Source organism: Mixophyes fleayi, chromosome 2 (assembly GCF_038048845.1).
Source record: "Mixophyes fleayi isolate aMixFle1 chromosome 2, aMixFle1.hap1, whole genome shotgun sequence".
Taxonomy (NCBI): Eukaryota; Metazoa; Chordata; class Amphibia; order Anura; family Limnodynastidae; genus Mixophyes; species Mixophyes fleayi.
Genome location: NC_134403.1, coordinates 290,523,669 through 290,551,630, shown reverse-complemented (window position 1 = coordinate 290,551,630; position 27,962 = coordinate 290,523,669). Strand labels below are relative to the sequence as shown.

The 27,962-nt window shown below is 40.0% G+C and overlaps 1 protein-coding gene and 1 long non-coding RNA gene across 2 annotated transcripts in view; one reads left to right on the top strand and one right to left on the bottom strand.

Moving 5' to 3' along the window:
• SLC35A5 (solute carrier family 35 member A5) overlaps positions 1-27,962 on the bottom strand; it is a 315,996-nt gene that overhangs the window by 152,003 nt on the left and 136,031 nt on the right. The gene's annotated exons all lie outside the window — the stretch shown is intronic.
• Positions 9,618-15,053, top strand: LOC142140416 (uncharacterized). The gene is made up of 3 exons (XR_012688464.1): positions 9,618-9,648; positions 13,374-13,409; positions 14,926-15,053. It is a non-coding gene; the product is annotated as an uncharacterized LOC142140416 (long non-coding RNA).

Genomic DNA, 27,962 nt, shown 5'->3' with positions numbered 1-27,962 from the left:
ACCCAGAATGCATAATCATACCCTGTTGTGATTTTTATTTTCTGTTATTTAGGACAGCACAGTGGCTAAGTGGTTAGCACTTCTGCCTCACAGCGCTGGGGTCATGAGTTCAATTCCTGACCATGGCCTTATCTGTGTGGAGTTTGTATGTTCTCCCCGTGTTTGTGTGAAAAACATACTGGTAGGTTAATTGGCTGCTATCAAAATTGACCCTAGCCCAGTGGTGGGCAAACTCAGTCCTCAAGGGCTACCAACAGTTCATGTTATTAGGATTTCTTTAATCATGCACAGCTGAGTTAATCTATTTGGCTGGGTCAATAATTATCCTAGCTGTTTCTACAGACAGAAATCCTTACAGCTTTGAAATTTGCTTTGCCCAGTCCCCTGTTCTACAGGCCCCAGATTTCAAACAATGGTTTATAATACAGACTCACGTGTCTAACTATGGACTAGGAGCTGTCCTTAGCCAGAAGACAATGCAGGGGGAGGAGCACCCTATAAATTTTTCTAAGTAGAAAAGTGCCTTGCCATCGTATGGGCACTGCAAAAACTACAGTCTTACCTGTATGGACGGGATTTTACCATTATTACCCACCATAATCCTCTAAGCTGGCTGAATAGAGTTTCTGGGGATAATGGAAAACCGCTAAGATGGATTCTAATTCTGCAACAATACAACTTCACCATTCAGCATTGAAAGGACGCACAACATGGAAACGCAGCATGGGCAGCAGGGTGGCTCAGTGGTTAGAACTTCTGCCTCACAGCTCTGGCGTCATGAGTTTGATTCCCAACCATGGCCTTATCTGTGAAGAGTTTGTATGTTCTCCCCGTGTTTGTGTGGGTTTCCTCCGGGTGCTCCGGTTTCCTCCCACACTCCAAAAACATACTGGTAGGTTGATTGGCTGCTAACAAATTGACCATAGTCTGTGTGTCTGTCTGTCTGTGTGTGTGTTTGTGTGTGTGTGTTAGGGAAGTTAGATTGTAAGCTCCAATGGGGCAGGGACTGATGTGAATGAGTTCTCTGTACAGCGCTGCAGAATTAGTGGTGCTATATAAATAACTGGTGATGATGATGATGAACACAGATTGCCTGTTGCGGCAAGGGGCAGTAGTGGTTAATGGACAGGAGAGACAGTAACAGGTCACAGGTTAGGGGGAGGTGTGACAAAATGTATTATATCTAATGACTGATTGTTATTTTCTGTTGAATTTATATATAACACTGTGAATATTTTATGTAACCTTTCAAAGTGTATCTTATTAAATGACCTGAGTCTGACCTAGGCAAATGTCAATGGTCTTTTGAAAGTAGCCAGGCCCAGAGACAGATAAGATCTTTAAGTAGTTTGTGTATGCAGAGGAGTTAGACTTAGGCAGGCCGAACGAGCAGAGGTGAACAACTCAGGTCTTGGGAAAATGCCAGGTCTCAGGACATCCATAATTTACATTGAAAGCCCTCTGTCTTTTTGGGAATCCATCTAACTTAGGTGAAAATAAAATTCCTAAGGTGGGGGGTGAAGAGCCAACATGAAATGGTTTAAAAATAAATTGTATCAGTAGTGTAGTGTTCATTTCTTTGAGGGAGTCTATCAAGACTGAAATGTCCCATTCATCTCAATTGTGTTCCCTCACACACCAGGGGGTAAATGTATTAACCTCCGGATTCTTGAACTCCCGCGAGTTCGGCGTCTTCAGCGTTTAAATTTAAAGCGGCGCTGCCTTGTAAAGGGAAGTTTCCCTTTACAAGGCAGCGCCGCTTCAAATTTAGGCGCTGAAGACGCCGAACTCGCGGAGTTCAAGAATCCAGAGGTTAATACATTTACCCCCAGGTCTTAATTAGTAAGTAGTAACTCTGATTTTATTTCCGACTTTATTTTCTGGAACTCATTTGTGCAACATATTGTATGTCTTTGTTATTAATTTTTGTAAATAAGCCTTGGAAATATTTTTCAGATTAAACATATTTAATATAGCGTATTTCTCTGTAATTCTTTGTGAACTTACCAAGCCCAGGGAGGCTCATGCTACATGTGTATGTGATTTAAGTGTGAAACATTAATAAGTGGTTCTGGTGAACGTAAGGACACCATAATAAATCCTTCATGGTGGCAGAAAAGGTGTTTTCATTGTTTATTAACTAAGGTAACACCAGTCATGAACAGCTGTTAAGATTGCTGTTTATGAGACAGGCTGGGGTGTTCGTGACACCTGTCAAAATCATTACCTTTTGTCACATTACACCATGGAAACTTAAACAAATTAAATCAAAATTTTTCCAGCTGTATTTACACACTTTACCTTACAGCATTCAACTATCAAAATTAAAAGGCAACAGTTCTAAAAATTCCTAAAAAGGAATAGCTAGAAAAACAGGTTTGGAAAAGTGATAAGTCCCCTGACTTTGTAGAGCTACCATTTGCTGTAATTACAGCCATCAGTCTGTCTGGATATGTCTCAACCAGCTTTATGCACCTAGTTTGGGGAATATTTGGTCACTCTCCTTTGCAGAATTGTTCAAGTTCAGTCACATTTTGTGGTGAGTAGCAATGGACTGTTCTCTTCAAGTTCATCCACAGGTTATGTAGCAAATTTAGGTCAGGGATTTCATTTGACCACCTTTCTATCCTTCAGCCACTAAGTTGTTTTCTTGGTGGTATGTTTAGGGTAGTTGTAATGCTGGAAGGTGAACCACCTGTCCATCTTCAGCTGTCTACCTGAGGGACACAAGATTTCCTAAAAAATTTGGGTGTACTTGGCAGCATCCATCTTCCCTTGAATCCTGACCAATCGTCCAGTCCCTGCTGAATAGAAACACGCCCGCAAAATAATATTGCCACCACCATGCTTCATAGTAGGTATAATGTTCTTTGGGTGGTATGCTGTGTTTGGTTTGCTCCAAACATAGTGCTTGGAGTTCACTCCAAAAAGTTTTATCTTGATCTCATCTAACCATACAACCTTGTGCCTGACTGACTGAATGAGGTCAAAAGACTGGATAGTACTATACATACCGAAGATTCAAGAAAAATTCAAGGTTAACAAATTTCTTCACACATGTCTTTTGTAGTTACATGCCCGAGTTATTTTACATTCTGTCGAATTAAACCTCATGTGAAATTGTATAATTCTAGCTCACAGACCACTTTTTTACTCTAATTATCCGTAGTATGATAGATATGTAACCACCAGATCCAGTAATCTTCTTTGGGGGTCTGGGTTCCAGGAGTTGTGTATTGTGATTGGTGCTGTAAACATACTTCTCTGTCTTGAAATTGTAATCGTCACTCTTCTATTTGTGCCTTTTTAATCCCTTTTGTGGTTTGGAGAATATAAACATGCCAAGATTCCTACAAGTAATTTGCTTTTAAGTTAGTAATTTTATTACAATTGCAATGCAAATCTTATTTCATATTTATATTGCAAATGTATCATATGTATTTTGGGGATGACATACCTATATAACTGCTTTTATAATTTTTAACTAAAAACTAAACAAGCTTAAAGATGCATTTAAAAAAATAAATAATAATCCTGTTTTATTTGTAATGTTTTAAAAGTTTTAAACTACAATGTTTTTTTCTTTTTCTGAAATATAGAATTCTCTTGCCCCATGGCACTGCTGATTATACTTTGGTGGTGTTGCAACTGCAGCAACAAAAACAACAAAGGCACAGTGTACAGTGTACAGGTCAAGTGTAAGCCTCTTAGAGATGTCTGACACAGAGAAACTGAAGCTTGTGACCTTGATTGACTGTAAACAGAAATACCATCACTGACTAAATTGTTTGTGTTATATTTCTGTAAATCTGGGTCATTCCAGACCACAGTAGGCGTGGCAGCAGGGATGTCACAGACTGCATTTAGTCTGGAATTAAAACGGGTACTACAGTCATTCCTGTCGCACGTCAGGCGGTTTATTAACTTGCCATTGGATGAGGAAACTCTTTTGCCAATAAAGTAGCAAGTTTGTTCCTCTGCTTAATTTCTGCATGCCATAGGAAAAGTAGATGCTAAACATGAAGCCCTAGTATCAACAGGAAAAGAAAAAGAAATCAATCCATGTTTTAGAACAGGAAACATTTTAATTCCTTTAATGTACAGAGCTGAATTAAGGCTATGGGGCCCCTTATTGTCTAAAATTAAGGCATAGTGTCATAATTCACAAGAGAGAAAAAACCGTCATATTGTTACCCTCATACCCCTCTCATTGCAGCCCCATCCATGTTGCTCTCATTGCAGCCACCTGTGTTGCTATCATTGCCGGTGCACTCCATGTCACTCTTATTGCAGCCCCCCACTACCATAGGTCTCTTATTGTAGCCCCCTCTGCTATAGGTCTCATTGCAGCTACCCTCTACCATAGATATCATTGCAGCCCCCCCCTCCTCCATAAGTCTCATTCATATAGTTTGTCACTCACCTTTAGTAGTGACCTCAGGCATCATTCTGCAACTCTGCTGTGCACTCCTTGCTGCAGGCAGGACATGATTACACTTCCTCTATAAGCGCTGGATTGTGGGGCAGTTACAATGCATGACATTAATCTTTCTGTGTAGACTCTTTGGAACACTGTCCAGCCACCCCCCCCCCCTCCCCCTGCTTCCCAACCCTTAGTTGAGCTCTGGTCTCGCTTTAATCATTTAATAATTGCACTTGTTGACAAGTTTAATGGGAGTACTCAGCAATATGGCGTAGATTACCAGAGAGACAAAGTAAACACGTGTCTATTCGGTAATATTTTGTTTGTATAAAATAGTGAAAACGACTTTGGTTTCCTAACTATTAATGTATACAGAGTAGTATAATTTCCACAAGGCTCTATGTATTTTATTCTCATTTTCCCAATGCAGCTAATAATTTTGCAATTATGTCTTTTAAAAATAATTTAGATATTTTTTCCCCTGTAACACTAAACATTTCAGACACTTTAAAGCAGGGGTGTCCAACCTTTTAGCTTCCCTGGGCCACATTGGAAGACGACGAGTTGTTTTGGGCCGCACATAAAATACACTAACACTAATGAAAGCTGATCATCGAAAAAACCATAGAAAACATAGTTAACATATTAAACTTACTTGGAAATGAAGTTAGTAAGAGTTAGGAAACCTGTTGCAGAATCATGATTAAAGCAGTAGTCCCATTACCAGCTACAATTTAACTTACCTGCATCTGCCCCTTAGTGGGGTTCGGGGAATTAAATGCCAAAAACTTTTTTTCCTCTCTTTCTGCATCCATGAATCATTTTTTTTATTGACCAGTTTGAAATGGTCACCGATATAGGTAGCATCAGGAGGACTAATAGAAATCTACAGAGATTTAAAGATAGTGTGGCGGGAAAAATGGCTCATGGAGCAGCCTCTGATGAGGGTAACAGTGGGTGATATTTTCACCCTACTCAGCACTGCACATTTAAAATATTAAAAATACAATTATCTCTTAATATTTATATTAGATACATACAGAGAACACAGCTAGTTCATAATTGAATGGTGCAGAAAGTCCAAATTCAGAGTAACAACAATAAGATACTGGATAATTTTTCACTGCTGCTGATCGCGCGGGTAACTCCTCTGTGCTGCGCTACGCAATGGATGTCGGGTGTGATGACGTCACCCCCAACATTCACTGCGAGCGTCACACGGAGGAGGAGACCAGGGAGGGAGCCGGAGCGCCAACTGACGTGACCGCAAAGGTAAGTTTTTTTGGGGGGGGGGTTTTTTGCAGGATTTTTTTTTTCCAGCGCTGCCCCCTTGCCACAACCAAAACTCCTGCTGGGCCACATTTACAGGCATGCTGGGCCGCATGCGGCCTGCGGGCCGCGGGTTGGACAACCATGCTTTAAAGTATCTGTAGTAAGATATCGCTGAACCAAATAGGTTACCAGCAGACTCTGCAAATTTTTCAAATTTTCAAATACCTAATTGAAAAGTTCCTTCATTTTTGAAACTCATCATTAAAAAAAGTTAACATTTTTTAAATGTTTTCCCCAGGGTCTATGATTGATCAACCCCTCCACACCTCTCTCTGTGTGGCCTCAGCAGTGGGGGCAGGTGAGGAGGTCTCTGCTCCCTCTGGCTCAGGTTCACTGGGTTGAGATGAAAGATGGGAATTGTGGCGACTATAGAGCTGAGGATGGCTACTAGTGCTGTGCCAACCTCCTCGAGGGTCTTCTTTGCTTGCTGATAATGCTGCATCTGCAAGTCCTTTATCACCTGGAGCAATTACTGCAGGGAAATAAGCAGCTTTGTGTTTGTTCTTCCTGCAGCAAAGTCTTCTTCTATTATGAGGAGATGCACTGTTGATGATCGTGTCAATACTCAAGTGGACAAGAGGTTTGTGTCTCTGGTGATGCATCCTCAAGATCTTCCTTCACAGTGGGCGGTTGCTCTGTATCTCGGAAACTTAGAGAAAAAATAATATTTAAATTTATTTGTTTGGCTATTTAATTACATTTGAAAAAAGGAATCAAATGTAATCAAGTTACTTGTTTGGAGTTGACACTTAATTATTATAATTTGAAATTATGTAGAGAAAACCTAAAATTTTTTAAACTAACATGATGTACCTTAAAAATGTAAAATGTTCCAGTTGGCCTAACTCATGAGCACACGAAGGAACAAGTTGTTTCAACTAATATTATTAATAACCACCAGAAATAAATTTTAATTGCAATTATACAATTATTATGACATAGTAAACATAGTAAAAACCTTTTTAATGTTTTATTCTTATAAAAAAAAAAGATTCCCATGCAAAAATTACAATGAGTGTCTCTCTCTCTCTCTCTCTCTCTCTATCTTTCTTTCTCTCTATATATAGATATTTTCGATATAAATTTATATATATATTCTGTATATATTTACATTAACGTTTGGGATGGGGGATTCAATTAGACACGAGGCACCGTGAGGTGTCTCCGGAACAGTTTGCGGAGATATATCGCGGCTGAGATTTTACTAAAATCTCCACTCATTTTCTCTCACAGCTTTATGGGATGACATTGAATTGACCCCTTAAAATGTCGAAGAAAAAATTACATGCACGCATGCAAAAGTTTATAATCATTAAGAAATGTCTTGATTTTTAAACATTTGATATTTTTTTTTGTTTTTTTTACCACGATACCATTAATTTGACCTAAAATTATAGTCAATACATAGAAAATAACATACCGTATATACTCGAGTATAAGTCGACTCGAATATAAGCCGAGGCACCTAATTTTACCAGAAAAAACTGGGAAAACTTATTGACTCAAGTATAAGCCTAGGGTGGGAAATGCAGCAGCTACTGGTAAAAAAAATTTTTTTTTTTAAAAGCTCACTTCTGTTTAATTACTGTAATTTCAGTCAGAGTTCTAAACAATCAGGATAATCACAGTCTTAACAAATGATTTGATAACTCAAACATTTCTATAGGTATTCTATGCACATGGAAACAAAAAAAAGAAGATAAGATCATTTGGAAATCACCTGGCAACTCCAACTAGGTAAAGAAAAAAACAGGGCAAAACAGCGCTAATTTAACCACAAAAACCTAAATTAAACTGATAGGTTAAATCTATGAATTCATTTTTAGCAAAAGCATAAATAACAGTACATGACAAGGAAGATTCATAAATGATTATAAAATCATTGGGTACAACCTAACATAAATAAATGTAAGATAATTTAAGCAATACCCTAGGAGAAGGGGGGAGGGGAGAGAGAGAACCCCTGCAATTTTTTCATCAGAGCTATGTTGCTCTTCTACAAATCCAAGCTACCTATCACCTTCTATTAGTGGATTCGCCTTTGACCATGGGAGAAGACTCCAAGATCTTTCATTAAGAAAAACACTTTGGTGAAAATATGTTTAAAAATTTCATTATCAGTTTCTTATGTTTCTAATATATATTTGTTTAGTGTAATAACATTTGTGTATAAAGCATAATTGCCTACTTTTTTTTTGCCTACTTTTCCTAGCTCACATAGATGCCAGAGGCAAGATAAGAGACAATGAGATGGGTTGGGCTTCACGAAGTGACATGAGCATATCGGGTTTATGCTTAACTCTTTTACTGCCCAGAGGCAGCCTTATCTATCAGCCTGACAAAATCACCTAGGAAAATATCTTGACAAAAGCAACTGTGCTTTATTGTGAAACACACTCAGCACTGATAGGATTACAAAGCTTTAAATTAACAAGTACCAAATAATCACAACCCTATCACAGGGAGAACTTATAGTCACCAGTCCCGGAGTGCTGTCTACTGATGCAGTCCTTGGGTCCTTCACTTGTCTGCCAGCGTTGTGATTAAACCCAATGTCAAACCGCTTTTATCAGGCACACAAACGTAGTAGATTCAGTCTTTTACTTAGCCCCGCAGTGGAACGCATGCTGACAGGAAGTTCGACATTTTGCATTCCAAATACACCACTTCCTGACAGTGGAACGCACATGCGTTCCACTGCAGAAGTTAACAGCTCAGGGACAGGAGACCAGGTAACTTCACCCGTGTATAAGCCGAGTGGCCTTTTTCAGCATACAAAAATGTGCTGAAAAACTCGGCTTATACACGAGTATATACGGTAACTTATCCTTTTTATTTCATATAATTGTTCTATTCATTAAACTTTACATTCATCAAAGAAACCTCCATTTGCAGCAATTACTGCAGAATTTAGCATCCTAGCTGTCAGTTTTTTAAGATATTCTAGTTTGTACCCATGACTTCTGTAGCTCTTCCCAGAGGTGTTACTGGCTTGTAGGACCTTCTAGTCAATCTGCAAGAACTCAATAAGCATGGGATCAGACGATTGTGCCGGCCAGTCCGTCAAACACGGTAGTCTGGCTCCCAGTTTCTTCACCAAATAGTTTGCAAGTATTTTTGTCTTGCTGCATGCTGAAATTTGCAACAATCAAGTACTAACGACAGGGAATGGCATGACATTGGAAAAGAGTGGTTACCTTTCTGGTTCATTATTTCTTGTACTAAGTACAACTTACCAGCACCAAACAGCCCCATACAATTACATTTCCTCCACCATGTTTGGCATGAAGCACTCCTCCGGCATCCTTTCATTTGATCTATGTTTCAATAATATAGAAGCAGGGATTACTCCATAAATTTATACACATTACAATAATAAAATCTGGTCTCTTCTAGAAAACAAATGTAACTCCCCTTAGTGCTGTTTTAGTAAACTCTGCACCCCAGGTGGGTTGCTATGGTGACAACCCAGTCTGCTAGTTACTGAGAAGTAGGAGGGGGCTGTAAAAAGGGGGGCAAAAGGATAAGAAGGAGACTAAGAGAGGACAGAGATGATGTGAGAAGCTGGGGACCTCCCAGGCTCCCCCGGCATTGCCTGGGAGCACGAGCGTGGTGACTGCACCAGGGCCAGGAATGTGTGCCCTGAATAGGGAGAGAGTCCCCAAAACAGAGACCCCTGGAGAGAAGAGGGGGGATTGCTGCAAGTGGCAGCATGCAGACACTAAGGGATGTTGGAGCAAAGACCGCTGGAGAGAGGGTTGTAGCAAAGAGGGGCAATTGTGGAATTGTGGGAAACCCAGAGAGGGGCACAGAGAACACTAGAGAAGAGTGTTATAGCCCAAGGGATTTTACCACTGCTTGCGTGTATACTGGAAACAGACAGAGGCTGAATTGTGAGTAGTTGTGGAACAACTGTGACCAGGAGAACCTGGTATGTACTGTGTCAACAACAGCAGTGCAAGGTTTATGCAGGAGGAGAAGGAGAGATACTTGCAGCCACATTCATATTGCTCATTAAGAACTGTACTGGAGAGAGTAAGGAGCTGTATATATTTCTTTATTGCTGCAACCATTATGGTTATCGTGCTGGAGGAAGAGGAGCATAAATTAAGAGTTCAGTTTGTGATAGAGATGGTCTGGCACCCAAATTACTGTGGCTTTTATTGCACTGCACCACAAAGTGAAATCACCTGTGTCCCACTAACTACAAAGAAACACCTGCATGTGCAGGGACCCAGTTTCATACTGGGACATGAAGGGCCCACCGGGGTATACAATGGTAGGGGCCCACCAGGGGAGGTGTGGTCAGCCACTAGAGAGGCGTAACCGAACTACTAGAGGGGGTGTGGCAAGCCCATGAAGGACAGCTAGCACCATAGTGTAGTATTTAAAGAATGCAATGTGTGTATAAAGGGTACACAGTCTTGGCCTGCCCCTTAGATTGGGCAGAACAGTCACCAAAAATTGGGATTGTCCCACTAGAATCAGAACAGTTGGCAGACTGTCCTGCTCTCTCCTACCTGTTCTTGTCACTTTCACAACCTGTGGCTGCTGGTTTCTTTAGTTGTGGCTTGTCTGGATCCTGGAATGTTGGGGTCATATTTGGAGAAATAAAATGGGCACATTTAGAAAATGCTAACCAACCCCGGCGTTAAATCAATAGCACCCACGAATAATAATTAGGCCTTCCTCCAGCCCCAACAATAAAATAATAGCATTCCCATTTAATAAATAGATCTATATCTCTCCAACCAAACCCAAAATTAAAGTAATAGTTTTCCCAATTAATAAATAAACCTATATCCCTTCCTCCAAACAGCCCCAGCAATTAATTAAATAGCATTTACGTTTAATAAATATAACCATTTCCCACAACCACCCCAGGTATTAAATAATTCATAATCACTTTTAATAAATAGACCTCATTTTCCCCAAACAGTGCCACATTCAATTAATAGATCCCAAACCACCCCAGCAATAATTTAAATTAAAGGTCCAATCACCCCATGTTAACTTCAGAGGCCCCACTATTAAATTAAATTGCTCCATCATCACAATACAAATAAAATAGCAATACACACACAATACACTGGCCCCTCACTCACACACACATAATACACTGGCCCCTCACTCACACACAAAATACACTGGCCCCTTACTCACACTCAAAATACACTGGCCCCTCACTCACACGAAATACACTGGCCCCTCACTCACACGAAATGCCCTGGCCCCTCACTCACACAAAATACACTGGCCCCTCACTCACACAAAATAATAAATAGACCTCACTCTCCCCATGCTCATCCCCACATTCAATTAATAGGGCCCAAACCACCCCATCTTAAATTAATAGTCCCCACTATAAACTTAAATTGCCCCACCATCACCCCACAAATAAAAGAGCACCAATTAATTAGCCACCACCTACCACACACACACTACATTGCCACAAGCCCCTGTACAATTACACACACTACATTGCCAAAAGCCCCATGTGCCATCACACACATTACATTGCACAAGCCCCCTGTGCCATCACACACACATTACTGTGCCCCTTCATCATCACCACGCTGTGCCTCCTTATGATCCCACTGTACCCCTTATGATCACTATGCTGTGCCCCCTTATGATCACACTGCGCCCTCCATGCTGCTTTTCCCCCCTTCACCTGGGCCCCTTCATCACACTGTGCAATGCGGCTAACCCCCCCCCCCCCCCCACCTTCATCACTCTGTGTCATGCTGCTCCCCCCTTCATCACTCGGTGCCTTTCTGCTCCCCCCTTTTTTTTTATACAATGCGACAAACGCAAGTCGTCCCCCCCCTCCGTGATGCATGCTTTTATCAGACTCAGACCAATGCTGTGTGCCAGAAAATGCACTAAAAAGAGCCATTGTAATTCATAGCAAAAGGCAAGTTCATTACTGAGCTTCGAATCGGCCCCAATTCCCAAAAAATTATAATACAGTTAGGTACCTTTGACGTAAAGTGCAGATTACAAACACTTTGTGCAATACTAATGAAACAGCAGCAAAGTGGAAGGTAATACATATACATGTCTATTTAGATATCCATGCTTACATTACTTGCGCAAGCAATGTTTTTCTTTGTTAATAAAACTGTTGTCTTTATACCATTCAAAAAATGTAAAATAATCCTTCACCATTCTTTGGATGTTGACAGTTACAGGTCTTTTTTTCTTGACCAAGGTGAAAGGTGTTTTTTTACATTTTTGTTTCCCTGACTTAAAAACACTATGCAATTTAACATAGGCTTTAGCAGATGACTTAGAGGGATTACTATCGCCATGACTGGTGCCAGCAGCTGCTTGGTGCTCCTGTTCTTCTGTGTACTGCTGTGAATCCATCTTGATAACACAGTACAATGTGACTGCAGATTAAGAACAACACTGTCAGCCCTATTATTTCTATTTCAGCAATGACAATTAGCAATGGAGCTTTCCTCTTTGCATGTTACCTATATAACACAGTACAATGTCACTGCAGATTTAGAAGACCAAGCCTGCCAGCCCTATTATTTCTTTTTCAGCAATGACAATTAGCAATGGAGCTTTCCTCTTTGCATGTTACCTATATAACACAGTACAATGTGACTGCAGATTTAGAAGACCAAACCTGTCAGACCTATTATTTCAATTTTCAGCAATGACAATTAGCAATGGAGCGATGGAGCTCTTCTGAATGTCACTAGGGACTTTGAAGAAAACTGCTACCCTGCCTCTTTCTTTTCTACCTATGATTCTGCCCAACTGCACTAGAGACTGCCAAGAACTGTGCTACCCCTTCTGTGTCCCTCTTTGAAATGACGCTGGATCGCCGTGGAGGGCGATACTTATAGAATCCAAAACTCTTGAGATCCAACGACGTAACGTTGACGTTTTGCCTCGTCTTCAATTCAGAGGGCGTGCTAAGTTCGGGTGTGTTCAGTTCTCGCGGAACCGAGCCCGAGCATCTCTAGTATTAACATACATTAAATGTCTTCTTAGCCTTTAGTTACAATAATAGTACAGACTCAAACCCTATTCAATGCACCCTACTTCTCTATTAGTTAGGATAAGATAAGACCTATTATATTAGAAAGACAATTAATTTACTGAGGAAAACAAACACTGAGGACTTCGTTCAGGGGAAAGCAACTCAAGAACATCTACAGTGCAGCATCTAAATCCAATGATCCACACAGAGAGCAGTAATAAACACAGTGTGGCAGTTACCTCTTCTATGGACAATCCTTATACAGCAACAAGAGACAGTTACAAGAGACGCTGCTTATAGCTGCACAAGTGTGACACAACACTTGTAACTTGTACAGATTCTGGGTTCTATTTATAAAAGTCAAAAAGCCCTATGGCAGGCCGGTGTTTTTGATGACTTTGAGGCTTCTCCATCAAGGGGATACCACCAGTGTTTATGTTGGCAATTGCTTTACCATGCAAAGCATGTGGAATGCTATTTATCAAGAATTGCAGTGGTACAAGTACATCTCAGTATGGTGATAACAAAACAAAATCTTAGAAAAATACCTTATTCCTTTCTATTTATTTTTTGTTTGTCTTAAAATGCATATAAATATATATTTTTTTTGTCCACTAGATGGAACTTAAAACCTGATTCTGGCCCAGTAAATCGGTAAGTTACCTCTTATGCTCTGGCCAGTACTGCAGAGGCAGCTGAGTATCACTCAGCAATATTTTATTGATAAATTGTGGGGGTAAGTTATTTTCTATCACAGCATTAAGTTGCAACAAAAAAAAAATCAGCCTTATCACCACACATTGTTAAATAGGCACTTCTGTCTCTTTAACAGCTTTAATTTTCTTTGCAGCTTCTTCCAATCTATTATTTTATATAATAATAAAAAAATGTCACCTTGGCACTAATAATATTCCCCATGGCATCATTTTAGTCATGTGGTGCCAAAAGTACGCAACTTGCCACACCCCGCCCCCTCCAACCTCACACCCCACATCCCCTCTATGATATCGCGGAGAGGAACACGATATTAAGGAGGGAAAAGTATGAATTAATCTAAACAACTAAGACTTACCTTCAGGCTTCTGTATTGTTCATTTGTACAGGATTCACTTCCTGTGCTATATATAGTTGCAGTTGCTGTCTTGACAGGTATAGAGGTAACATGCTGGAATAGGCGAGGTGGGATTCAGATTTATATCCCACCTCACACGGTACACAGGGCCGGATTAAGGGAATGGAGGCCCCTGGGCTAAGGGGCCCTCCATTCCCCGCGAGGCCCCCAATGTGAGCCGTCCGCCGCCTCCCACCCCCCGCGAGGACCCCCCCAAGCACTTACCTGTCAGTGCAGTCCTCCGTCCCGGCGCGCTGTAAGCTCCTTACTGAGGAGATCTCGCGAGAGTTCATGAACTCTCGCCAGATATCCTCAGTAAGCAGACTACAGCGCGCCGGGACGGAGGACTGCACTGACAGTACTCAGCAGCATCGATCGGGCCGGGGGCGCCCCCGCCCCCGACCGATCAATAATGCTGCTGAGGAGTTTGAAGGGCCCCCTGGATGCCCGAGGCCCCTGGGCTATAGCCCAGTTAGACCTTGGGTTAATCCGGCCCTGACGGTACAAAAGAGGTAGGGAGGTTTACTCAGACCTGGGAGTTTGATGAAGCAGCAGTGGCTGTAAGGTGATAGGCTATCGACTCTCTTTAGGACAAGGAAATTCACAGCCATGTGATATCACACCCAGCACTGCATGGCAGCAAGCAGCTAAGTATAACTTTTATTTTGGACTTACTTGCTGGAGTATTACCGTATTTTGTAACATGCACAACATTCCAATATTAGCAAATTGCATAAGTGAACCCATAAAAGTGTATTTACACAGCTTAATAAATATATGGTAGATAACTGAAAAAATAATCCCTTAACCACTAACATTATTCCTAAAATAAATATCCAATCGTCTAGAGATTTCAGATGAGATATGCTGATCCAAGCATCTATTTAGCTCTATGCAAACATCATTAACAACTGTGTAAATTATAACGTCTGTGTGATCACATAAATGTTTCTCTCAAGTGTAAAATATAAAATGTTAAATACCAGCATATCCCCCATCATCAATGTATTTTTATTAGACAAAATAACAGTATGTATTTTTTTTATCTTGTAAAAACAGTAAAATCCCCATATGAGCAAAATGAAAATGAAAATAGTCTTGCTTCATAGAAAAGAATGAACGATGTGTCCTACTGGGGATAAATAAAATCTACCGGTTGCAGTCTCACTGGTCCTGAAAAGCCTGAAGCAATGGAAATTTTTGTGTAAGTAGTTCACATCTGATAACTGTATAACTGTAATTGCAATGTATGTGAATGGAATGTGATAGTTATACAATGAAGACAGTGGGAGAAGTGGCTGTATATCATACTTGCCAACTCTCCCGGAATGTCCGGGAGACTCCCGCATTTTGCGAGAGTCTCCCGGACGAGTGTGGCAATCTCCCTGAAAGGAAGTGGGCAGAATTCGGTTTAAACGTCGCGATTCACCCTGAATCGCGGCGTTTAGCCCCGCCCCCACTGTAAAATGACACGATTTGCATCATTCCGTCACGGGAATGACGCGATTTCGGCGCCCCGCCCCCTGCGCGCCCACGTCCCAGCCGGCATCTCCCGAAAAAAGAAATACAAATGTTGGTAAGTATGCTGTATATTATACCACCATATACACTCCCACTTTGATCACTGGATGATAAATTAATTCTGAATCAGAATACATAAACAGTAACCACTGGGGCAGTGGTCGAAGTGGGGGTATATACATTGGTACGGTGGTAGTCAGCATATCGATGCTGACTACCCCGACAATACTTACCCCGATGCAGCGTCCCCGAACGGCTACTTCACGCCCTGGCTCCAAGATGACTGCTGTGACCGCCGACTGCCAGGGATCGCGACCAATGAAGAATCCGGCAACTCAGCATGACGTCACTGCTGACCGCGACGCTCTTCTCCTTGCTGTTAAGGTGGAAATGTAAGTATGCGGCCATTGACAATGTACTTTGCTTAGCGTTGTACATTGTCTATTGTCTATGTGGGTGAGTTAGGGTATTTACTTTGGAGAGTGTCAAAGGTCATCCAGGAACCCCTGTCTGAAAGGACAGATGTGAAATGTATTACCGCCTTGGTCCAGGGTTGGGAGTAGAGATGCGAGAGGCCTGGAGGGAAGTCAGGGTTGTCCCATAGTAGGAGTATGGGTAGATATAGCGATTGTGAACTTACAAGGCTTTTACACATTTACCAGATTTTACTGATAATCAGATAGTATGGAGGGATTTAACAATTTAAAATTCCTTCTGTTTTGTGTAGTGAGTGAAGTAAAATTAAGAAAGTTGTCAAGCCAAGACAGAGTGTGGAGTGGGGCAAGGGAGGCCGTAATTTGTCTGAGATGGGCAGCCCAATAATAAACTTTAATGTCTGGAAAGCCAATACCTCAGTTTATTATTTTTTTAATTGTAAGGGTAAGCAAATTATAGGTGGATTAGCTTCCTAATGGGATAATATTTGAGTGGTGGTCTCATTCCAACATTGGTAGATATATTTTACTTTACCTGTAGCTGTCCATGTGTATTTTAAAGTCACAGTTCAGGGAGAGATACTGGTGAGTCAGTCTGTTAAGTATTTCTTTTCGCAAAGGGACCATTCCTAGAGTTGACAGAATTGGCAAATCCCTGTTTTTCTATTGAATAATCAGAAGAAATCAATGCATTTATAACACCAATATATTTTGTGATATATTCTAAATTTAGGAAATAATTTAATGTATATAGGTGCTACACATAAAGCCTAGCCTTTGCGAGGATACATATTTTAACCTCTAATTTAATTTTACTTTCTATACACTTTAAGCAATATTTTTCACAAAGAAATGTAAAAATGGATTCATTGATCAGTTTATATATTACGTTTTCTATAATTAAAAATTGTTAATTTTAAAACACTCAATTTGATGTCAGAATGCCCCCAAATGAAATAATTTTCCTTTGCTAAATCTGGCATTATAAACATATTCTTAGGAGGGCCCTTTGCTATCAATAAATAATTAATGACTTTGCTTATTGAATGTAAATATACAGAGAAGGAATATTTTGCTTTGGAGTTATTTAAATCATGTAATTGGAACATTCTCTGGGCTGTCAGACATAGATATGGTGATGGATAAAGGACAGGTTCCCAAAGGTGAAAGACCTATCCCCTACCATTCACATAAATACCAGAGGAAATATTCATTGTTACCATTTTAAGGGCTAATCACATAGATGCAAAGATTTCATGTATTGGGATTAGCTGATTTAGTTTGTTTAATTTATTACAATGTACTAGAACATCATGAATAATAAATATTAATGAGAGACACATATGGTTTTGCTTCACACAAACTCAATATTGTTGTTGGTCTGAAAATGTTTTTTATTATTATCAAAATATAGAATGGTTAGACTTATGTTTACTTGTATATTATACACTCACCAAATTAATTGAAATTAATTAATTGAAATGCTGTCCAAAGCATAATTTAGCCTGTAATATATATGTACATTTAATATCAACAATATTATAGGCTATAAAAATGTTTTATATTGTTTATACAGGAGTGTTTTCTGATTAGCCTGAGAACACTTCATCACTTTGTGTAGTATTGCTTTCTAGATGATATCATTTTCACTTAACATTTTAATAAAACCTCTGGTCGTTTAACATTGTCTTCCCATGTGGTGCTAGAAGTGGGATGCAGATGGTTTTAGTATGGAGAACCAGTACACTGTTCTCTTCTGATTCAATTCTAAGTGCACAATAGGTAAGAGACTTTTGTCTATGTGTCTTATCTCAGTAACTGCCCTCTGTCTGCCCTTACTGCATCTGACTGTTAAAGGCCTGAATGATCAGACTGTATTTTATTTTATTTTGTTAATGTTGCATTAGTAATTGATTAGGTGTGTGGTTTGAATTGTGGCTAAAACAAAAGTAATACTACAGGTTAGCTGGTGCATTGATTGTGGTATGCATTGTATGAATTGAGGGTTCACCTTTTTACAGTTCTGACATAACTCCTAATAGTGGTAATCCAGTCCCTTGGACCTATCTAGTGCCAACCCATCTAGAATATTCCCTCAGATCTCAGGATGTAATCTAATTTTGCATCTAACAATTGAACTTCCATATCAACTTGATTTCCATCAGATCTCAGGATGTAATTCTAGTTTTGCATCTAGCACCTGCTTCATGTATGTAGTGTATTGTATGCATTGCTTGCAATTCATATTTGAATTTAAGAGCCACTTAATACTCCCTACGACTGAGGGAATGGGGATAGGATGGTGCAGAATAATATAGCTATGTGCAATAAAGGTGTTCTGACGCAGATGCGGCCAATTCCAGTACTGTGTTTGTCATAAGTATGCATGTTTTCTTTTGGACCCACTACAGGGCAGGTGTAAATGCCAACTGAAAGTGATGACTGAAATGATATAGTCTTTGAATTAAAAACTTCATGTATCCGTGTAAGACCTAGTATGAAGGTATTCACATAAATATATGCTGCAATATATTGGAGGACCCAATCCCTGATATTATATGTCTACCTGGTGGTTTTATTGGGTATTATGGACTCTGGGCAAGTAGTAGAAAAGTGGAATGATGTGTGTGGCGCATGCACAGTTGCACAGCTGTGCCTGTGTCACATGTAAAATATTCTTACACAAATAGTGATAAGTTTAGATACACCAATACTGTTTGCGTCCTGAAGCAGAGAAAGGTATCAGACCAATAATACCATCTTTAGTGAGACAGGGAGTTATTGTCCTATTGCATAAATCTTGTAATACTGCTATCCTGCCTGTCAAGAAGCCAGGTAAAGACACTTATAGGTGTGTTCAAGAATTCAGAGCCATTAATAATGTTGTTCTATCCATGCACTCTGTAGCATTTAATCTGGTAATAATTCTATCCAGCATTCCATAAGGAGCTAAATATTTTACTGTAGTGGACCTTTGTCCTGTTTTCTTTAGTATTCCTGCTTACCCTGATAGTCAATTTATTTTTGCTTTCACATACAAGGATTGATATTACACTTGAACCAGTATGGCACAAGGGTACTTTAAAAGTTCAACTATTTTATCACAGATATTAATGAGAGATTTAGATGATCTGATTCCTAGCAACAGATATGGAGATAAGCATTGTTCTGTCCTATAGCATATTACACCATAATGTTGGATGTGGTAGCACAAACATCATCATATCATCATAACCATTTATTTATATAGCGCCACTAATTCTGCAGCGCTGTACAGAGAACTCATTCACATCAGTCCTTCCCCATTGGAGCTTACAGTCTAAATTCCCTAACATACATACACACACACACACACACACACACACACACACACAGACTAGGATCAATTTGATAGCAGCTAATTAACTTACCAGTATGTTTTTGGAGTGTGGAAAGAAACCAGAGAACACAGAGGAAACCCACGCAAACACAGGGAGAACATACAAACTCCGCACAGATAAGGCCATGGTCGGGAATTGAACTCATTATCCCAGTACTGTGAGACAGAAGTGCTAACCACTTAGCCACTGTGCTACCCATTTCCTACTTGTATGAAGGCTGTAGTGGCTGCTGCTATGTTAATCAAAGACTATGCTAATCTTGTTCTAGGATCTACACTTACTGTTGCTGTCCATCACTCTGTTTCTGAAATATCTTCTCAAAATTAAAACACAGTACCTTTCAGAAACAAGGCTGACTAACCCCAACACCTGGGCGTTCTGCCCCTTACTATATCGGGATGGAGCCTCCACCGTTTCCTGCTACTGACTCCTGTTACAATGTAGCTAGGGAGATACATGTGTACTGAGCTCCAACAATTGAGGCTCAGTACACATTCCACTGACGCTCAGTACCAGTCACGTGAGGATTACTGTCTGAGGAGTGTGTGCAGAGCCCTTATTGGAGGAGCTCAGCACACATAGTTACTGTGCCAGGGCTGTGCTGTGCCTATACTGATGAAGGAGGATGAAGATGAAGGAGGGGGAGGATGAAGGAGGAGGAAAAGGAATGTGGAGGAGTGTAACTGGGCCTCGGTGAGTGCCTTCCATAGCATGGATTGTGGGGTCTACAGACTGATCCATTGTAGTGGAGAATAGATGGAGTCAATGACATGCATTTGAAGCAAAGAGAAAAGGTGGCTGAATTCAGTAGATCATACTTGCCAACTCTCCCTGAATGTCAGGGAGACTCCCTGAAATAGGGATAATCTCCCTCACTCCCTGAAGAGTCTAGCATTCTCCCTGATGCTGAGCCAGTACAAAACGTGGTTGGATTTGCCATGTGTTCAGAAATTGTGTCCTATGTCCATGCATTGATGCCTATGGAGGTGGCCATTTTCATGGAGACCAAGATTTAATCAAAGACTGACAGGCAAGACAACATGACTTCAGTAATGGAGTCATAAATGTAAAAGACACTTCAGTCTCTAGAGATTCATTAGCTGTTTTTCTTTAATGCATAGTTGCCTACTCTCCTGGAATGTCCGGGAGATGCCCGCATTTCTGGGAGACCTCCTGGTTCTCGCCCTTGCAGTAGATAAGTGGCGGGGGGGCTTAATGACGCAAATTTCGTGTCATCTTAGCTCCGCCCCTTGCTGAAAAAATTGTGACAACCGTTTAGGGGGCGGGGCCAAATGATGCGATTTGTCAAGCCACACACACACACCTCTCCTGGGATCTCCCTGAAGCCAATGAGGAAGAGTTGGCAAGTATGCAGTAAATATGTAAACCACTCTCAGGTGTGTATTCCATCTGTCCCTTCCATGGTGGAGGGGGTGGAGGAATCCTGTGTAGGCTGCAGAGCATAGGGTGACTGTGTATTATATGGCCACCACCTAGATGGCTCTTTATTTTACAGCAGTCACTAGAATTCTCTCTGCATTGTATTTACATCCTTAGAGTGCTCTCTGTATTGTATGCCAGTAGCTAGGATGCTCTCTGTGTTGTATATCTGTGTTGGAATAATAGTAGTAATTAGTAATGAGTGCATCAGAACAAACATATATACAGCTGTAACATGCCATCTGCCACCCTCCCCATTCCTGCTTCCAAAAACCTCATCTGCTTCTACACTGGTCCCCACTGCTAGTCACCTCATTCTGCTACTGGCTCCACCTACACATTTCTCCTCCCTTCTGCTTGACATTCCCTGCTGCTGCATCTAACCCACCATCATTTTCCACTAGCAGGCTCTAGGCTAGTCTCTCTGCACTGCTTTAATACATAACTACATTGGAGTCTTACATTCCTATTGATGTAGGCAAGTGCATGTACAATATTTTTATATATATTACACACACACACATATATATATATATATATATATATATATATATATATATATAGGTATATAAAAATATGTATATATATATATTGTTTTTATTTTTTAGAATCTAAAAAGCATTTTATGTGAAAATATAGGTTATATATAACTTATTTTATTTAGATTTTTGTATTTAAAAACTTTTAAATTAATAAACTTTATTTTTTTACTTTAAGTTCTAGCTAATGCCAAATCTGCGCCACTACTTCAACTTGAGTCTCTGTTTTCAAATCATCCATGACTGGCTGACATAATGATTTTAAATAAGTGTAAGAAGCGGTGCTGAGGAGCTACAGTGCCATCCATATAATTAAGTGCCAAAATAAAAAAAACTGTTCCTTGAGCTGACCATGCCCCCTCGAATGGCTGAACTTACCTCTCTGGTGGTTGGTCACACTTCCTCTGGTGACTGGTAACAAGATGTTTGATTCCAAGTTCTCCTCAGACAGTGAATTTCTTACCCTTTTATTTATAATTTTTAGCTTTGAAAATGTCTTCTCACATTGGACTTGAGTAACTGATAGTGTGCAGATGACTTTATTAAGTTCTTAAAGCTTTTAGTACAAATGATGGGCAAGTGCTACAAATTTTACACTTGTTGCATCTGGAATCCATATTCTCACCATCATTAAGCAATAGCTTTATTACAAATCAAAGTTTGATGCAAAAGCAAACAAATCCAATATTAATTGATCTTTGCTGATGTGTGGAGACATTTTAATAATAACTTCCAATTCTTCATCTTCAAGGTCCTTCCCTGCAATAGTTTTAAACTTTGCTGGGCACAAGCAGGATAAATCTTTATATAACTTTTTGTGTTGTGCAAAGTGTGAATCTAGTGACTGGACAATGTGGTCCATTATTAGGTTAAACACATTTACCTGAAAATCAGCTTGGGAATCTGAGGAATTTCCTTCATCTATAAGCTCATCTGCCAGTCTTTCTTCCAAAGAGTCAATTTCCAATGTTTGATTTTCATCCAAATTCAACTGTGAAATCTTGTCATTACATCTATTTACAAATTCCAGTGCATTGCTGTGAATGTTATCAAATGTTCTTGTCTGTTCCTTCAATTTTGTTGTAGCTGAATCTACTAAACTCCATGCAGTAAACATATCTAAACCACTTGAGGTAAAGGAAAGGAGATTGTGGTCAAAGAGTGGGAATAGAGAATTGAAGATGGTAGAGATGTCAAAGGGATGGGAGAACACTAGTCCAGTGAGTAACCATCACGGTGGGTGGGTGAAGTTTTCCATTGGAAGAAGCTATAGGAAGAAGTGAGAGTTAGAAGTTCATAGGCAGCAGTATCGAAAGGAGAATCGGTAGGGATATTAAAATGCCAATAATAACAGTGGGAAGATCAGAAGAGAGGCAGGCAAGTTATCAAGAAATTGGGAGGAAGTACGGAGGGGACGATAGATAATAGCTACACAAAGGTGGAGAGGGGAGAAGAGACAGATAGAGTGAATGTCGAGCAAAGGAGGAGAAGGAGAGGTAGGGTTCTGGTGGAATAATACTGAAGGTGTAGCCAGGAGACAGTAGGACACCTACACGACCTCCTTGGTGTTCCTCAGGACAAGGAGTGTGGGATAGTGCAGCGGGGGAAGCAGTACCAGAGGGGGGAAATCCAGGTTTCTGTAAGGGCCAGGATACCAAAGGAGTGGAGAGAAAGAGGCCATGAATGGGAGTGAACTTATTGCAGACAGATCTAGCATTCCAGAGTGTGCAGGACAGGGGAAGGTGAGTAAGAGGAAGTTGGGAATAAGATTGGAGGGATTGGATGTTCAGAGGGGACAAGTAGCCAAGCGGGGGAGTGGGTGAAAGTGTTGAATGGAGAGTAATGAGGCACAGGTGATATAGTAACTGAGTTCTTGCAAATTGGAGAGTGGGACAAAGTCAGTTCAAACTCAGTTTCAACTCTTCATACATGTGTTGAAAGACAAAGCCTTGCGTAGCCTTGAAAGTACAATGGTGAGATAGAAAACTGAAACAGCTGTAGTAGGGGGAGGGAGTGGCTGATCTAGTAGTACAACAGGCTAATTAAATAGTGGGGATGTTGCAGGGAAATAAACTGAAAGATTAAACAAACGTTCATGAGCTGAAAAGGAAATGAGATTAGAGTACAAAACAGACAACTTGTGGTGTGCAGCCAGGGAGATATGGAAACATCAGGGGTAGAATAAGGAGTTTCAGTTGACTGTTGTCCTTGTGTAGCTGTGGTGATAGGTAGAATGTTCTTCTCCTATTTACTTCTGTTTAACTCCGGTATAACTCCGAATTATGCTATTTAAATCTTAAAACACTTATAACTTACTTACGTAGCATTACACCCTAGCTAAGCAGCCATCCCTGGTTTGCAGTTCTTCTACAGTGATTATATATGGTTAACTAACACGTGATCAGTGTCTTCAATCAAACCCCCAAAAAACTCCCCCAGCAAAGACTATTATTATTATTTATTATTACCAATTATTTATATAGCGCCACTAATTCCGCAGCACTGTACAGAGAACTCACTCACATCAGTCCCTGCCCCATTGGGGCTTACAGTCTAAATTCCTTAACACTCACTCACAAACACAGACACACAGACTAGGGTCAATTTTTTAGCAGCTAATTAATCTACCAGTATGTTTTTGGAATGTGGGAGGAAACCAGAGCACCCGGGGGAAACCCACGCAAACACGGGGAGTACATACAAACTCCTCACAGATAAGGCGATGGTCGGGAATTGAACTCATGACCCCAGTGCTGTAAAGGAGAAGTGCTAACCACTTAGCCACCGTGCTGCCTAGTAATAAAAGTTTTAAACAAACAAGCAGTGAAAGTACAGCATACCATGGGATAAGGAATAAAAATGCACTTTCTTAATTCAGCTCAGACACTGATGCAGCTAAGCTAGGGATAATTACCTGTTGATGAAAGAGAGGAGGCAGAGATTAGTCACTTCTCATAGCCTGGTATAGAGATAACTAATAACTAATATGAAGTCCAGTATAACTCTGAATTATGCTATTTAAATCTTAATACATTTGTAACTATACACTTAGAACTACACCCTAGCTAAGCAGCCATCCCTGGCTTGTAGCCATTCTACAAACATGTATATGTAAGTGACCCGCACTGCTAGCATTAGTCAGCAGCCAGTATCCACCAGCCCCGTTACTCCTGCACCTATAAAATATGACCTATATCTCTGTGTTAACCGCTTGAAGTAACCAGACTCGAAACTATAAGCAATCTGCCACTGTAATCAAGTGGCAGGCACCATTGCAGAAGCAGCAGTGTGTGACAGTAGGCCTTCCTTATCAAGTAAGTTTCAGACGCTCCAGGCCTGGTTGGATACTGAGGATAGAATGCCTGAAGTAATTTGGGGGCATCTCAATTCTTTGCATGTCCCCATGACCGCTCAAGACTGTACCCTTTCCATTTAATAAGATACTAAATTTTCAGTGGAAAATTCGACAGTCTCAATTTTTTTCTTCCACAAATTATTCATGTCCATGAACTTCAATGGTGGAGGGGAAGGGATTTTGTGAGGAAGGTGGCACTGCTGGCTTGAGTTGGGACACATGGAAAATGGGATCAACATGGTTCATGAACAATGTCAGGTGGAGTTTCACCACAGATCAAGAATCTATAGATATTACAGGAAATGGCCCAATAAATTTATTTGCTAGCTTAGGTAAAGGATGTCCTAAATTTAAATTATGGTGGATGACCAAACTTTATCTCCTACAGCATAAGCCTTAGCGGGTCTCTGAAAAATGAACTTCTATTGCCTCTGAGCTTTACTGAGTTCAGCTGTCCGACTTTTTCCAATTCTCTTTAAAAATTTTATCGTGGTTCAGGACCATGGGAAATTCATGATCTGTTAACACGATAGGAGCAGGTCAAGGATAATATCTATAATTGGCAAAAATGTACTTTGTTTGGTAGAACTATGTACTGTATTATTATATGTGGACTTAGCAAGAGGAATCGTCTGCTGAAAACTGTTATAAGTTCTTAAATATTGTTTCTACATTGGTTCACACTCTCTGTTGGGCCATTAGATTGAGGATAATAAATATATTGTTTGTGGTGCTGACTTGCAACTTAGAGGGGCAAAATGTGCTATCTTCATGCAGCAATCGAAAATGCAGTAAATCAGTTATAAAATCCATAGAGACTTCTTTCCAAAGACTGGAGGGTATAGGCAACAGTTGCAAAAGACCTGCTGAGTTCAAATGTGTGGCTTTGGTTCTGGCACATACAGTCCAAGCAGAAATGTACTTACAGATATATTTAAACATTGGAGGCCACCCATAATATCTGGACACAAGATTCAAATTCTTTATCCTGCCAGGATGTCCGAGAATTGCGATATTGCTGCATTTTGTCTCTAAGAAGTGGGGGGAACAAACACACACAAAAAAAAGAGTCAAATAGTAATCCAACTGGCTTTGTAGCTCAGGATACTTAAGCCTAATACATTAGTCCATGCATCTGTTTAGTAGCAGTAGTAATCTTCTCTGGTAGAGTAGTTTACAATGTTTACATTTGTGCATTTTTGAAACTCAGCTGTACTTGGCTTTTTAAAAGGGTCACAACAATCCTTGTCACTTATCTAGTTTTCATTGAAATCAGAACTGCATAGCGGAATGGAGGAGAATGAGCTCTACTGAGGGTGAAGCTGGAGGGAGTGAGCGTTTTCTTGCCTTTGCCTGTTGACATCCCTTTCTCTCCTACTCACCCGCCCAATGATGACTCATTGTCTTCAGCAATGATGAGGATTGACTTCAGCTTTTACCATGGTAATACGTCAAGATTAAAACCTTACCACATTTTTCTTTCATGTTTTCTTTTTATTTTGGATAACAACAATTCTCCTATATTTTAAAATTAATTTCAGATTATGTCTCTCCCTGTCCAATTTTTGCCCACCAAAAGCCTTGCGCCCTAATCTGCAGCCTAGTCAACCTATTGAATAATCAGGCCCTGAGGGTGGGTGTAAATGACTGGGGAGGCAGAGATATAGGAGAGAATGGATTCTCGTGGAACAATTTTAACCACTGTGTCACCGTGTTGCTCCATAACTCATATTCTTCTTAATATTATTATTATTATTATTATTATTATTATTATTATTATCATTATTATTATTATTTATATTTCAATTGTTTCAAAGTTGGCTAGAGATAAAGTTGTACTATTCATTAATATTTTCAAATGGGCTTTTTCTAGTCATATATTGAATCATTTTACTTAGCGTATTAAAATTAATTTCAGGATTTGTTACATAAAGGAAAACACTGTATCAATCTTTTTTTAAAACTTTTTATTTATAGCAGTAGAAAAAATAGTACAGGTCACACAATCCGTTATATGTACACATATATATATATATATACAGGGCCTGATCAGTCAACAGGCTGACCAGGCTGCAGCCCGCGGCGCCGGGCTGGGAGGGGCGCAGCACTGCTGGGTAATAGAAAAATTTTCTTTCTTTTTTTTTTCCCCGATTCAAGCCCACCCGCCCACCGCCCACCGCCCACTGCCCACCGCCCGAGAAAATTTTACCAAACGGGGTCCGCCGCGGGTGTATGGAGTCCGCCTATGACTCCATACATAGGCTAAGGTAAGCTGAAGACGCTGTCATCTGTCATCCTTTTAGGTCCAATATAATTTTCTATAAGCGCTATATAGATGATATTGTTTTAATATGGGAGGGCTCTGATGAAAGTCTTGATCTGTTCTTTAAATATATTGAAGATAATAATTTGAATTTGAGCTTCACCTATAAAACTGACAGTGTATGTATAGACTTCTTAGATCTTAATCTTTTAATTAAAGAGGGGCGAATTGAAACTAGCACCTTTATAAAAGAGGTAGACAGTAATAGTTATGTTCACTATGAAAGTTGCCACCAAAGAAAATGGAAGGACAATATACCCTTTTCTCAATTTAATAGAGTAAAGAGGAACTGCTCTAATAATGAAGTATGTGAAACTCAATCCAAAATTTATTTTGAACGGTTCAGGGAACGTGGTTACCCTGTCAGCTTACTGGATGATGCATTAAGTAAGACTATAGAGAAAGGGAGAGAGGATATTTTAACTTATAAGATGAAAAATAAAAGGGAAATGGTTCCATTTATAACGGAATTTTGTATTGACGAGAAGAGAATTAAACACACCCTTAACAAACATTGGAGCATTATTAAAATGGATCCTATTTTGGGGACTGAACTGAACGATAAACCCGATATTGTGTTTAGGAGAACTAAGAACCTTAAGGCTATGTTGGCCCCTAGTATGTTGGTGAAAAAGGTGGAATTGTTAAATAAGGGGAACTTCTTGGCAGACTTTAGTTCAGGTTTTATGAAATGTAGTAGATGTAATGTTTGTAAATGGGTTGATCCCAAGAATAAAACTTTTTCTGATTCCACTGATACTAATGAGTATAAGATCAAAGGTGGAATTAATTGCATGACTACTTCGGTAATCTATATGCTCGAATGTCCTTGTCGTCTGAAGTATATTGGAAAAACTAAGAGAATGCTTAAGATTCGGATACAGGAACATGTACGAGCTATAAAAAATAGAGTAGAGATGCATGCAGTCTCTAAGCATTTTACATTATCCCATAACGGGGACCCTAGTCTTCTTAAATTTAAAGCGATAGAGCATGTAATATTAGGCCCTAGGGGTGGGGATCTTGCCCGTAAGTTATCATGTAGGGAAATGTATTGGATATTTAAATTAGACACACTTGCTCCTTTGGGCTTGAATGAAGCGT